The sequence below is a fragment of the Marmota monax genome, unplaced genomic scaffold (genome assembly GCF_021218885.2).
Source record: "Marmota monax isolate L192 unplaced genomic scaffold, Marmota_monax_Labrador192_F-V1.1 WCK01_AAM20220418_F8-fsc00123, whole genome shotgun sequence".
NCBI lineage: Eukaryota > Metazoa > Chordata > Mammalia > Rodentia > Sciuridae > Marmota > Marmota monax.
Window position 1 is genome coordinate 811,650 of NW_026692159.1, and position 12,149 is coordinate 823,798.

Genomic DNA, 12,149 nt, shown 5'->3' on the forward strand with positions numbered 1-12,149 from the left:
GAGCGTGTGCTGGAGTAGACTTACCTACATTGTGAGGCAGGGACAAATGAGAACAAAGAGAGGCCCAGGTCCCATAAGTCCCTTCAAGGGTATGCTATCACTAACCTAGAGGCCTCCCCTAGACCCTACTTCTTGTACTCTTTTTTTTTTAATATTTATTCTTAAGCATTAGGTGGACACAATATGTTTATTTTACATTTATGTGGTGCTGAGGATTGAACCCAGTGCCTTGTGCATGCTAGGCGAGCACTCTACCACTGAGCCACAACCCTAACCCCGAAACTTGTTCACTTTGAAAAACATAGTTTGTTTATTGCTATGGAACAGGAAAGAAAAATAATTTGGAGTGGAGGGAGAATTATTACTTCAGAAAATGTTTCTATTTGTATTTTATGAGAAATATATGATTAGATGTGCTGTCATTGTGGCAAAAGTTGCCTCAGCCCAAGAAAAACATCAGATATCTTAAGAAAATAGAGGGAAACATGGCTTAGATTTAGCTATTGCAGCTGACTATATGGCAGAGGTGAAGTAGTTGCATGAGATGCTGCTAGACAAATTCTTCTTATCCAAAGTAATATAAAGAGCTGGGTTTGATGTGATAATTCAGTGCTGATAATATCAGCATAGAAGTCAGTCTATTTTAAATGGTGGATTCTTATATTTAGTTCCTTATATTTCCTTAACAACTGATTTTCTTATTTTAAAAATTGATTTTCAAGATTTGCATTATGAATTCTTGGCTGCTCTGTTGATATGTATGTGAGTTACAGTTTAATTCCCCTCATGACTCTTGGGAGTTGAACGCATCATAATAAGAACTACAATTATCTATTGCATAGAATATACAGTCATCCTTTTCTTTATGAATAGGTTGTGTTTCAGGTTCCTAAGGGCTAATTGTTTCTAAGTTTAAAGTTACACTATAAAAATGAAAAACAATGATATTTATTGGTGGCATATAGTGTTACCCATTTGTTTTGGCAAATGGCTTCTTGATATCTATGGAACATTGCACCAATAAAAACTTCTTGCCTTATCTGATTCTTCATCTGTACCAGATTTCAGATTCATAATCTACTGATTGAAGATATGGCTGGGAAACCTGCAACACTATGACAAGCATATACTGTGACATTTCCTCCCATTCTTCCCTAAAGAGACATCTGGACACTTACTTTGGTGATTGTACACTGGAAAAAAGGGAATAATCAGACACTTCAAGTACTACTGGGTATAAGTTCTGATTTGACATTGCTACCCAGAGACCCAAAACACCATCATAGATCCTTTATCAGAAAAGAGACATCATGCTAAGTGGAATAAAAATTCAAAGGCAAAAAAAAAAAAAAGAGAGAGAGAGACACATGAAGCTAGATAGTGAATGTGGACATGGTCAAAGTTTTGCATACAGTGGATCTAATGGGTCCACAGACTAATTTCTTTAAAAAAATTTAAATATTTATTTTTTCTTGGTGATGAGGATCAAACCTAGTGCCTTACATGTGCTAGGCAAACACTCTACCATTGAGTTACACCCTCAGTCCCCGCAGACTCATTTGAGAGTTATTTCTCCAGTCCACAAAGATGTAATTAATACTGATACACTTCACATTTTGAGTAACCTCTGTGTTGGGTTATTGGCCTATAGAGTAAAAGATTTTAGAGTGGTCAAGGCCAAATGTAAGCTTTTCAAACTGTCCCCTTCCCATCTGACTTTGGAGCACCATAGTATCCACCAAAGTAATCAGTATAGTACATCAGTGTGTGTGTGTGTGTGTGGGGGGGTGTGTGTGTCCGCCCAAAAGTATGTGTTTTGACAGGAGTCTTTTTTTTTTTTTTTTAATCTGTGCAATCAAGAAGGCAGAGGCTTCTGATTGAATTCTGATGTTGTTTAGATCACAGGTTATTGCACAAGGAGTACTGCTCTTAGAATTTCAAGGATGTTTCTGTTCCTACCCTCCAGGGGCCGTTCCACAATGAAATGGGTACTGCAAAACCTCTTGCACTTGTACAAGATGGCAGCTCTGTTTCTTTTCTTTGATCCTTTTTTTTCTTTGGTCCCTTGGTCGACTCACCTGTATTATCTCTATTGATCTTGGCAACAATTCTATGAGGTAGTTGGGGGTAGGAATTACTAGCTTTATTCAATAGATGGAAAACTGGGAACTCAGAGAAGATTAAGCAATTTGCTCTAGTCCAAATCTCAGAGCTTGCTTTTAGGTCAGTGTTCCAAAATATGGCCTGAAGACACGTGCATAAGAAGAATCAGCTGGGCCTCTTGTTAAAATGTACATTCTTAGGCCTCTTCTCCTGTATGCCAGCTGTTGATCAATCCAACTCAGAAACTGCAAAAGTTAAAAAGGACCTTCTTCAGGGCCTTTGAAATTGTGGTTTGGGAGACACAGGTTCTGATAGTTCTAAATCAGTGTTCTGAGGAAGGCAGGAAAATTGGGAGCATATAAAGGCTCTTGAATTTTGAGAAGGAACAAGGGCTATGTGCCCTATTAATGTATAAACAGAATGAAAAGTCATATAAAGCAAGAGCCCAGTTTTTTTGTTTGTTTTTTGTTACTGGGGATTGAACCCAGGGGTGCTTAACCATTGAGCCACATCCCCAGTCCTTTTTATTTTTTATTTTGAGACAGGGTCTCTCCGAGTTGCTTGGGGCCTTGCTAAATTGCTGAGGCTGGCCTTGAACTTGTGATCCTCCTGCCTCAGCCTTTATTTGTTTTAATTAGTTATACATGACAGCAGATTGCCAGAACAACCCCTTTTTTAATAATTATTTTTTAGTTATAGATGGACACAACACAATGCCTTTAATTTTATGAGGTGCTGAAGATCGAACACGGGTCCTACCAGTGCTAGGCGAGTGCCCTTCCACTGAGCCACAATCCCAACCCCCTAGAACAACCCCTTTTTATAGCCTTGCTACTCAAACTTTTTAGGTAGTGTCTCAGAGTATATTGGAAATGCAGTATCTCAGGTCCTCAGAATTACTACATCGGACTTGCATTTTAAAAAATATATTTTTAGTTGTCAATGGACTTTTATTTTATTTTTATTTTTAGTTATAGATGGGCACAATACCTTTATTTTATTTATTTATTTTTATGTGGTTCTGAGAATTGAATCCAGTGCCTCACACATGCTAGGCAAGCCCTCTACCATTGAGCCACAACCCCAGCCCAGGGCCTGTGTTTTTATTTATTATTTATATATGGTGCTGAGAATCCATGCCATATACATGCTATAACCCCAGCGCAGATTTGCATTTTAATAAGTTCTAAAGGCTAGTCTTCTGCAAACCAAAGTTTCAGAGCCCTTATTCTATGGTAGTGCTTCCCCAACTTTAGCTTGCATCAAAATCCTCTAGGGATTGTTCAAAGCTTGCTGAGCCCAACTCCCAGTTTCTGAATCTGGAATGAGGCTGGAGAAGCCTCGTTTCTACAGGTTGCCTGGTGGCGTTGATGCTGTTGAGACAGGGACCATACTTAAAACCCACTGCTGTAGGAGAAAGATATTCAAATAGGAACACTATTACAGTCACCCAGAGAGTTTGCAAAAGTACCTGGATGCCTAGGGCCTACCCAGGGAATCTGGTGGTGGAGCTCAGGTATCTGCATTTTTAAAAACTCTTAGGTGATTCTAATGTGCAACAGGGTTAAAAACTTATGCCTTATTGGAATTATGATTTTATTCTTGGACCATGTGTATTCTACTATGACCACCTGATAGTTAAAAATATTAATCAGTGAGTACAAAATTTCATATGGAATCCCCCCAACACACACACACACACACACACACACACACTGACAGAAATATTAGGTAGAAGGCTATCTTCCTAATAGCTATCTTTGAGGCTTGAATAAGCTGGCAATTTAACATATGTTGTTCCTTACTTTTCTTTTTCTTTCTTTTTTTTTTTTTTTTTTTTTTTTTTGGTACTGGGAAGTTAATCCAGGGGCATTTAACCACTGAGCCACACCCTCAGTCCTTTTTTGTATTTTATTTAGAAACTGGTCTCATTGAGTTGCTTAGGGCCTCACTAAGTTTCTGAGCTGGCCTTGAACTTGTGATCCTCCTGCCTCAGCCTCCCGAGCTGCTGGGATTACAGGTGTGTGCCGCTGCACCTGGCTTACATTTTGTTTTTGTATTTTCTATAACTTTGTCTTATGACTTTGGTTTTGGTCTTTCCAGCCTGTTAGATTGTTTGAGTGAGAGGTGTGGGTATGGGTTTTTTTTGTTTTTGTTTGTTTGTTTGTTTTTGGTTTTGGTACAGAGGATTGAACCTAGGAGCGTTTAACCACTGAGCCACAATCCCAGCCTTTTTTTTTTTTTTTTTTGTATTTTCTTTAAGACAGGGTCTCACTGAGTTGCTTAGAGGCTGGCTAAGTTGCTGACACTGGCTTTGGTGTGCTTTTTTTCAATATTTATTTTTTAGTTTTCGGTGGACACAACATCTTTATTTTACTTTTATGTGGTGCTGAGGATTGAACCTAGCGCTCCGCGCATGCCAGGTGAGCACGCTGCCATTTGAGCCACATCCCCAGCCCTGGTATGCTTTTAATATAATGCAAATCCATACCTCTGCCCCAGTCTCACCATTCACTATTAAGCAAAATTCATGTTTCAAAAGTCCTAATTCTGAATCATTTAAAGAAATCCAATGGGTAATTATCTTTAGAAGCCTGTTGAGTCTGTTAGTGCACAGATTCTATGTTGATGCATGAAAACATGTGTCTACAGTTTTTCTAATATCTCTATGCACCATACTAGGGGTTCCTAAATAATTTTTAGGAAAGAATGACTTTTCCCAGAAACTCTAAGATCACAGGAGAATACGTCTATGTGTTGGAGTATAGAGACAGAAAAAGGGAGGAAGGCTGGATGCTGTGGTACACACCTGTAATCTTGGTGGCTCAGGAGGCTGACGCAGGAGGATTGCAAGTCCAAGGTCAGCCTCAGAAACTTAGTGAGGCCCAAAGAAAGTTAGTGAGATCCTGTCTCAAAATAAAACATAAAAAGGACTAGGGATATTGCTTAGTGGCAAAGTGTCTCCAGGTTCAATTCTCAGAACCAAAAAAAGAAAGAAAGGAAGAGAGGAGGGATTATATACAAAAGTCCAGACATCAGAGGTCATGAGGGGACAGGTGGAAACAGTGTTGACCCCAACCCCAGTATGGACTCAAGGAGGGGATGCTGCTATAGTTGCTCTCCAACTGCTAGGAATTCTTGAAAGCCCAAGTGAGGGAGATGTAGCAGCCACTGTGTTGGAGTGCCACCAATGAGCCTTTGAGATGTACTGGCAACCTACTAGCTGGGAACTCCGATTCCCAGACACTAGTCTGTGACATTGTTTACTCTGTGCACCAGAAGTCACGTAACTGCAAAGTCTGACTCAGAAGCTAGGAATCTTTTTGTATGTGCATGAAGCTGGAGAATTAACTTTCTTTTTGAGATTTGGCATAAGATTGAGTAGATTATCATGAGGCTGTTATGAGCACAGTGACCCCCCCATGGTAGAGCTGCTTAGTTTTGATTGTCACTGAGATAGGACAGCTATATCAAAGCCAGACATCTGCCCTTCCTCACAGTTTCAAGGGATCAGGAGAATTACAACGTTACTGTCATGGCATCATGAATACCATTATCTCTCCCGGCTGTATTTTGAGGGGTAACAGAAGGATTCCACGGCTACTGCTTAATGTTAACATTCCTATGTTCTGGCTAGTATGATAGCAAAACAAAGAAACAAGGACCAGATGTCTTCTTTCATATTATATATATAAAATTTTTTTAATTGTCAATGGATCTTTATTTTTTTAATTTATTTTTATGTGGTGCTGAGAATCGAATCCAGTGCCTCACACATGCTAGACAAGCACTCTACAACGGAGCCACAACCCCAGCCTGCCAGATGTCTTTTTGTGCAGTCTCGAGTCTTTGTGTCTGACTGTGGTCCTTTTGGATTAAACAGGATTGGATTAAAATGCAAGACTGTGCCTAGAAATAAAACCCTTTGAATCATGCTATTCAATTTCAGGAACATAATTACAAATATGATTATCCAGTAGTCAGTTTCTGGTTTCAATATGGGCCACAGAAAAGCCAGATGTGTACACTTGTGCACAGATCTCAGGAGACTGATTTATTGTGGCAGCTCAACTGTTTACAACTTGCACTCTATACTTGAGTGGATTTTCTTTAGAAAGAATTGACTCAATGCATTTGAACAAGTTTTGTTTGTGTGTGTGTGTGTGTGTGTGTGTGTGTGATTGGTTATGTAGTAGGGATATCAAGCTTGATTTGGATAAGAATGTTGCTCTTTGAATTATTTCTCTATTCTGCCATTCAACTACAGCTTACTTGTAATCCTCCATGTGTCCTCTCACTTACCTCTTCATTCATTTTTACTAATAAATACCTGAAGGCTTTAGGGAAATATCAGATTTTTATTGAGCTGTGTTTATAATTTTTTTTTCATTTTTCTGGTTCTTTGGCTATAAAATGAGATTGACAAAAATGCAGTTGATAAATGCTCTATAAATAGAGGGAATAGCCAATGCAAAGTTGGTTTGAAAATAGCAATCTTTAGAAAATATTAAAATATGTTCCCTATATTTTCTTTTCTCTAGAGTACCAAACTGTGGTTTCCTGGAAGATAAGTTCATATCTTCTGTGTCTTTGGAACATCAATTTGCACAAAAGATACTCTGGGTAAACAAATGAATGCATCTGGGAGGCCTGACCTCAATCATCCGATTGGTCAAACAATTTTGGTCAGAGTTTTTTGATTGATATTTTTTGGTAGCTTCAGAAAACTAGAGTTATGTGGGAGCTGTATGTCTCCTCCCCTATAACCTTGTGACCAGATGGCAGATTATTAATGAAAGCAAATCTTAGTCCATATTCTGGCACTTGAGCTAATATTTATTAATCAGCAGGCATTATTAATCAGATTTTCTGTGAGGCAGAGTTTTTAGGTTTGGGTAAGAGAATTCCTCATTTACTGACAGCACACAGATGAAAAAGAAGAAGGTTCTAGAAATAGGGTGCTGCTATGAATATATGAAACTACGGGTCTTGCCAGATTGTCCAACCTCATCAGAAAACCCTTGAAAGAAACTCTTTCCAGACAGTCACTGTTCCTCATGCTAAGTAACCAACCATCTGATGAAGATTTCAATAGCTGTGTCTGCAGGCTTGTAGCAGCCTTGTTTGGAGTGAGGGTTTCTGAAATGGGATCTTTCACATGCTAACTAATTCAAATAGTAATTATCAGAACCTAGAATGTAGGAGAAAGTTTGTCTATGCTGAAATTTCCAAACTTAAATTATAAATAGTAAGGATGCTTCTCTCTCATTTTTGTCTCAAATATCCACTGGAATGATATTGTTCTGAGGATGGGTCATCCTGATGGAGTCTGCCTTTATCATTTGGGGGAAGAAATCTCAGAACATGTCCAAAGATGCCAGGCCTACACTTTCTTTCCTATCCTGATGTAAGTTATGTTTGGGATCCTCCCTTAATGGCTCCTTTTGGGGGCCATAAGTTTTGTTGGCTCCCTTAAGTAATAGTTATGTTCCTTGGACACATTGCAAACCTAAAATAAATTCCCTGTGTGATGCAGACCCACAAGACTAAAATGCCTGGCAGAAAGGGAAAAAACAATCTCATTATTTCCAAGCTACAGTTTTGGATCCCTGACATCACATGCCTCTGACCAATTTCTGTGGTCCAGAAATATAGATCAGAGATCCATAAACTATGGCCCAAGGGCCAAATCTGTACTGGAGCCTTTATTTATTTTTTTAAAGAAACTTTATTGGAACACAATCATGTCCATTCATATGCATATTGTTTATTTCTCTATTCACACTGAAATGGCAAAGTTGAGTACTTGGGATACAGAACTTATATGGTCCACAATGCAAGTATATTTACTATTTGATTTTGTAGAAAAAGTTTCTTGACTCCTGATACAGATTGTATTGGGGTTATAAAATGTGTATACTTGTGCCTGAATTTCTTCATCTTTAAATGGAGATAGTAATCTTAACTAATTCACAGGTGTTGTGAGAATTAAATAAGTAGATACATGTAAGACAGAGCAGTGTCTGAAACAGAGTGACTGTTCATAAAATGTTATTATATGGAAGTACCTGAAGAAATGTTACTCTATATTCTTGGTGGCCTTTTCTCTGAGATACACCTCTTTATGTGTGTCTACTGGTTGTTCTTTTTGTTGTTGTTGTTTGTATTTTGGTACCCGTGATTGAACACAGGGGCACTCAACCACTGAGTCACATCCTCAGCTCTTTTGTATTTTATTTAGAGAGAGGGTCTCATTGAGTTGCTTAGGGCCTCGCTAAGTTGTTGAGGCTGGCTTTGAACTTTCGATCTTCCTGCCTCACCCTCCTGAGCTGCTGGGATCACAGGCATGTGCCACCGCACCAGCCTGATTGTTCTTAATATTAGTCTTTAGGGGGAGATAGACTGGGTTCCCCTCATGATGACTTCCCATTGTTTCCTATGGCTACTGGATGTCTCCACAACAGACCCACAAGTTCTATTTGCTAGGATATTAACATGTCCCTCCAAAATTCATATGTTGAAACCTAACCTTCAAAGGACATTTGGGAGATGATTAGGTCATGAGGGTGGAGCCTTCATGGATAGGATTAGCATCCAAATAAAAGGGCTTAAAGAAGACTAAGGATATAACAAGATGCCATTTATAAGGCAGAGAGTAAGACTTGACCAGGGATTAAATCTGCTTGTACCTCAGTCTTGAACTTTCAAACCTCTAAGACTGTGAGTAAAAAAAAAAAAATTGGTTTATATGATTTTTTTTTTTTTGGTAGTACTGGGGCTTGAACTCAGGAGCTCATGCATGCTAGGCAAGTGCTGTACCACTGAGATGCATCCCCCAACCTTTCTGTTATTTGTCAATTACCCAGTCTAAGTTGTCTTCTTATAGAAGCCTGAACTAAGACACAACTTGGAACCAAGAAGTAGAATGCTGCTATAACAAATACAGAATTGGGTAATGGGCAGAGACTGAAAGAGTTTGCAGGAGTAGACTAGAAAAAAGCCCACATTGTCATTATCAGACTGTAAAGGACAATTCTAGCCAGGGGTGGGAAGAAGAGGAGAGTTGTAGAGAAACTGACAAGCTTAAAAAATAACTAAGTAATCCTAAAATGAATGGTAGTAGAAATAAAGGCCATTCTCATGATAACTCTGATAGAAATGAGGACCTTATTATTGGAAACTGGGGGAAAGGCCATCCTTGTTATAGAGCAGCAAAAAACATGGCTGAATTGTTTGTATCCTAGTGCTTTATGGAACATACTTGTAAATTTTAAAGTAGAATATTTGGCAGCATAAACCTCTAAGAAAAATGTTTAGTGTTCGACATGGCTTCCTTGGGTTGCTTATAATAAAATGCAAGAAGAGAGAAATGAATTTAAAATACTTTGTGTTAAAAGGAAAGTAGAATTTAAAGATTTGGAATATTCTCAGACTAAAACATGTTGTAAAGATTGAAAAAGCTTGCTCAGGAGAGAAAACCAAGGGTGTGATGAGGAGAATAGTATAGATGGGTCCAAGTCTTGTGCTATTCACCAAGACTATAAAAAAATGATCCCAAAGGCATTTCATAGATAATTGGTGCTGTTTCTCCCATAATAGCCCCAGGGCACCAAGGAATGTGGGACAGAACTATGTCAAAGGAAGATCCTTGGGTACCTGTTGAAACTTGCCAATCATCACCTGGTGCAGTCTTGTCTCTGCTCCCTGAAGTCTGGCACAGTCCCCTTAGCCATCCCAACTGTGTATCCAGTGGGTTCAGATTCAGTGCAGACCACAGTGGCCATTCCTCCACAGGCCAGGTGGTAGAATTTGGTAACATCCATGTGGTGTCAACTCCACTAGTGCCAGCAATCATGAGCTGCGGGGGCATGACTGTTTCCATCTTGATTTCGAAGGATGGCCCATAGAGCCTCAGGGCCCAGGTAGAGAACTGTCACAAAGGCAAGGATACCACAGAGAGTGCCCACTAAGGCAATGCCTATTGGACTTGTGATGGTGGGGTCACCCTGGACACCCCAGAGCCACTTGAGTGTGATTCCAGTCCAGAAGAGGCTAGCATCTTAGCTTAGGGCCTTGCTAAGTTGCTGAGGCTGTCCTCAAACTTGCAATACTCCTGCCTCAACCTCCTGAGTCACTGGGATTATAGGTGTGTGTCTTTTGGGTTTCAACACTGTGTTTATATGTACATGAGGAGGAATTGAGGATGGAGTTCAATTCACCTAGTCAGGAGATTGAGATTCTTCTTGATGGGAAATCACGGGTTATGCAACATGCAGACCTATTTCAGGAGCTGGGACAGGGATGTGGTAATCAGAACAGGAACAATCAAAGGCTTTCTTGGAGGTTAATAAAAGGGCAATGATTGAACAGGGAGGGAGGTTCTGCCAACCTGCCTTATTCTGCACATGAATAGGCTTGTGGGAGATTTGCTTTACTCTTCCCACATTATCAGACCTTGTTACAGTCCAGACCAGTGGCTGTAGCTCAACAGGAAGCTTGCAATTTGAAGTCTCCATTCTCTAGTTTTAGCAGGTACTTCAAAATTTTTCCTAACTCAGAAAGATGTGCAATTTTATGAGGGATTAAAGGTTCTGTACACCAGTTCTGAAAGAGAAGTAGCTACTCAGTGAAAGGCAGAAAGTGAGATGTAGAACTGCTGAAGGATGGGGACCGAACTATTTGATATTTTTGTAGGAAAGGCAAGTTTTTGAGGATGAGCCATATTGCAACACATAGATAGGTTTTATTTAAACAGTATATGCTCTGCTGATCCACGAGTTGTCAGGGCTGCTATTCTGTGTTAAAGCAGCCAAAGAGCTGCTGAGTCAGGGAAACTGATAAAAATGAACTGACCTATTTATTCCTTCACATTGCCCCCTCCTCCATGGCCTTATCAAAACAATTTCATTGCTAAAGATAATTACCCTGTTCTCTCCGATCCTGCAAGTCTATTCCCAGTGAAAAATTGCTAGTCTCTAGGTCTCAGCCCCTTTTTCCTTCTGGATGCGCTTATCCCCAATGAGGCCAGGAGAATTATGCTAAGAATAGTACTATCCAGAAAAGAAAGGGCCATTAAGATGCCTTTTTCAGGTGTGACCAATGGGTAGCATCTGGTCAAGAATAGACCCTCTGCAAAATTCCAGCTTATTCTGCATTCCTGATCTTTTTACAAGGAGTTAGCTGAAAAATAGAGGATGCTAATTTTACATATTTGATCATTTTGGGGATCCATTCATTTAAAAACTTGCACATGAAAAGGGAAATCTATGCATTTAAAACAGGTGCTTGCTTTTTCCAGTATATGTTCCACATACCTTAGCTCTCAATTCTGAGTGCATCCTGGAGACTTAGAGGTGGGTGCTGTTTTCCTGACTGTACAGTCTGGTACAGCTTCTTCCTCAACACAGTTTGGCCCTGTTTTAGGACTGCTTTCCTTTTTCTTTTGCTTCTTAGTTGCCACTAAGTCTGTGTGGGTAAAAAGACCCTTGCTTAAAGTAGTAAGTAATGGGGATTCATTTTTAGCCAAAAGATCATTCTCAGATAAATCTTTGACTTTTTAATCATAGCAGTCCTGGTTAATTACCTACAGTGATACATTTCCTAATTATTTGTTTACATTACAAAAACAATACAAGATTAACACATTTTTTTATAAAAGAAAAAAAAAAACCTCTAATTTTTATTCTATAATACAAACCAACTTATGTTTTTTGAAAAAAAATTAATTTATCCTAATTAGTTATACATGACAGTAAAATGCATTTTGACACATCAGACATAAATGGAGTATAACTTCTCATTCTTCTATTTATACATGATGTACAGTTACACCAGTTATATAATCCTCTATGCACATAGGGTAATAATGCAAAACAACTTCTTTTTGGCTTAATCTTTTCCAAGTAATGCCTACAATATCTTTTATGCAGTCGTAAGCACTATGTGTATGCTGGTTTTATGCTATATATTATGTCTAAAACATTTTGGCAAATTGCTCATTGTCATAAATATATTTAAAAACTGTGAAAGATTCATGGAATTGATGA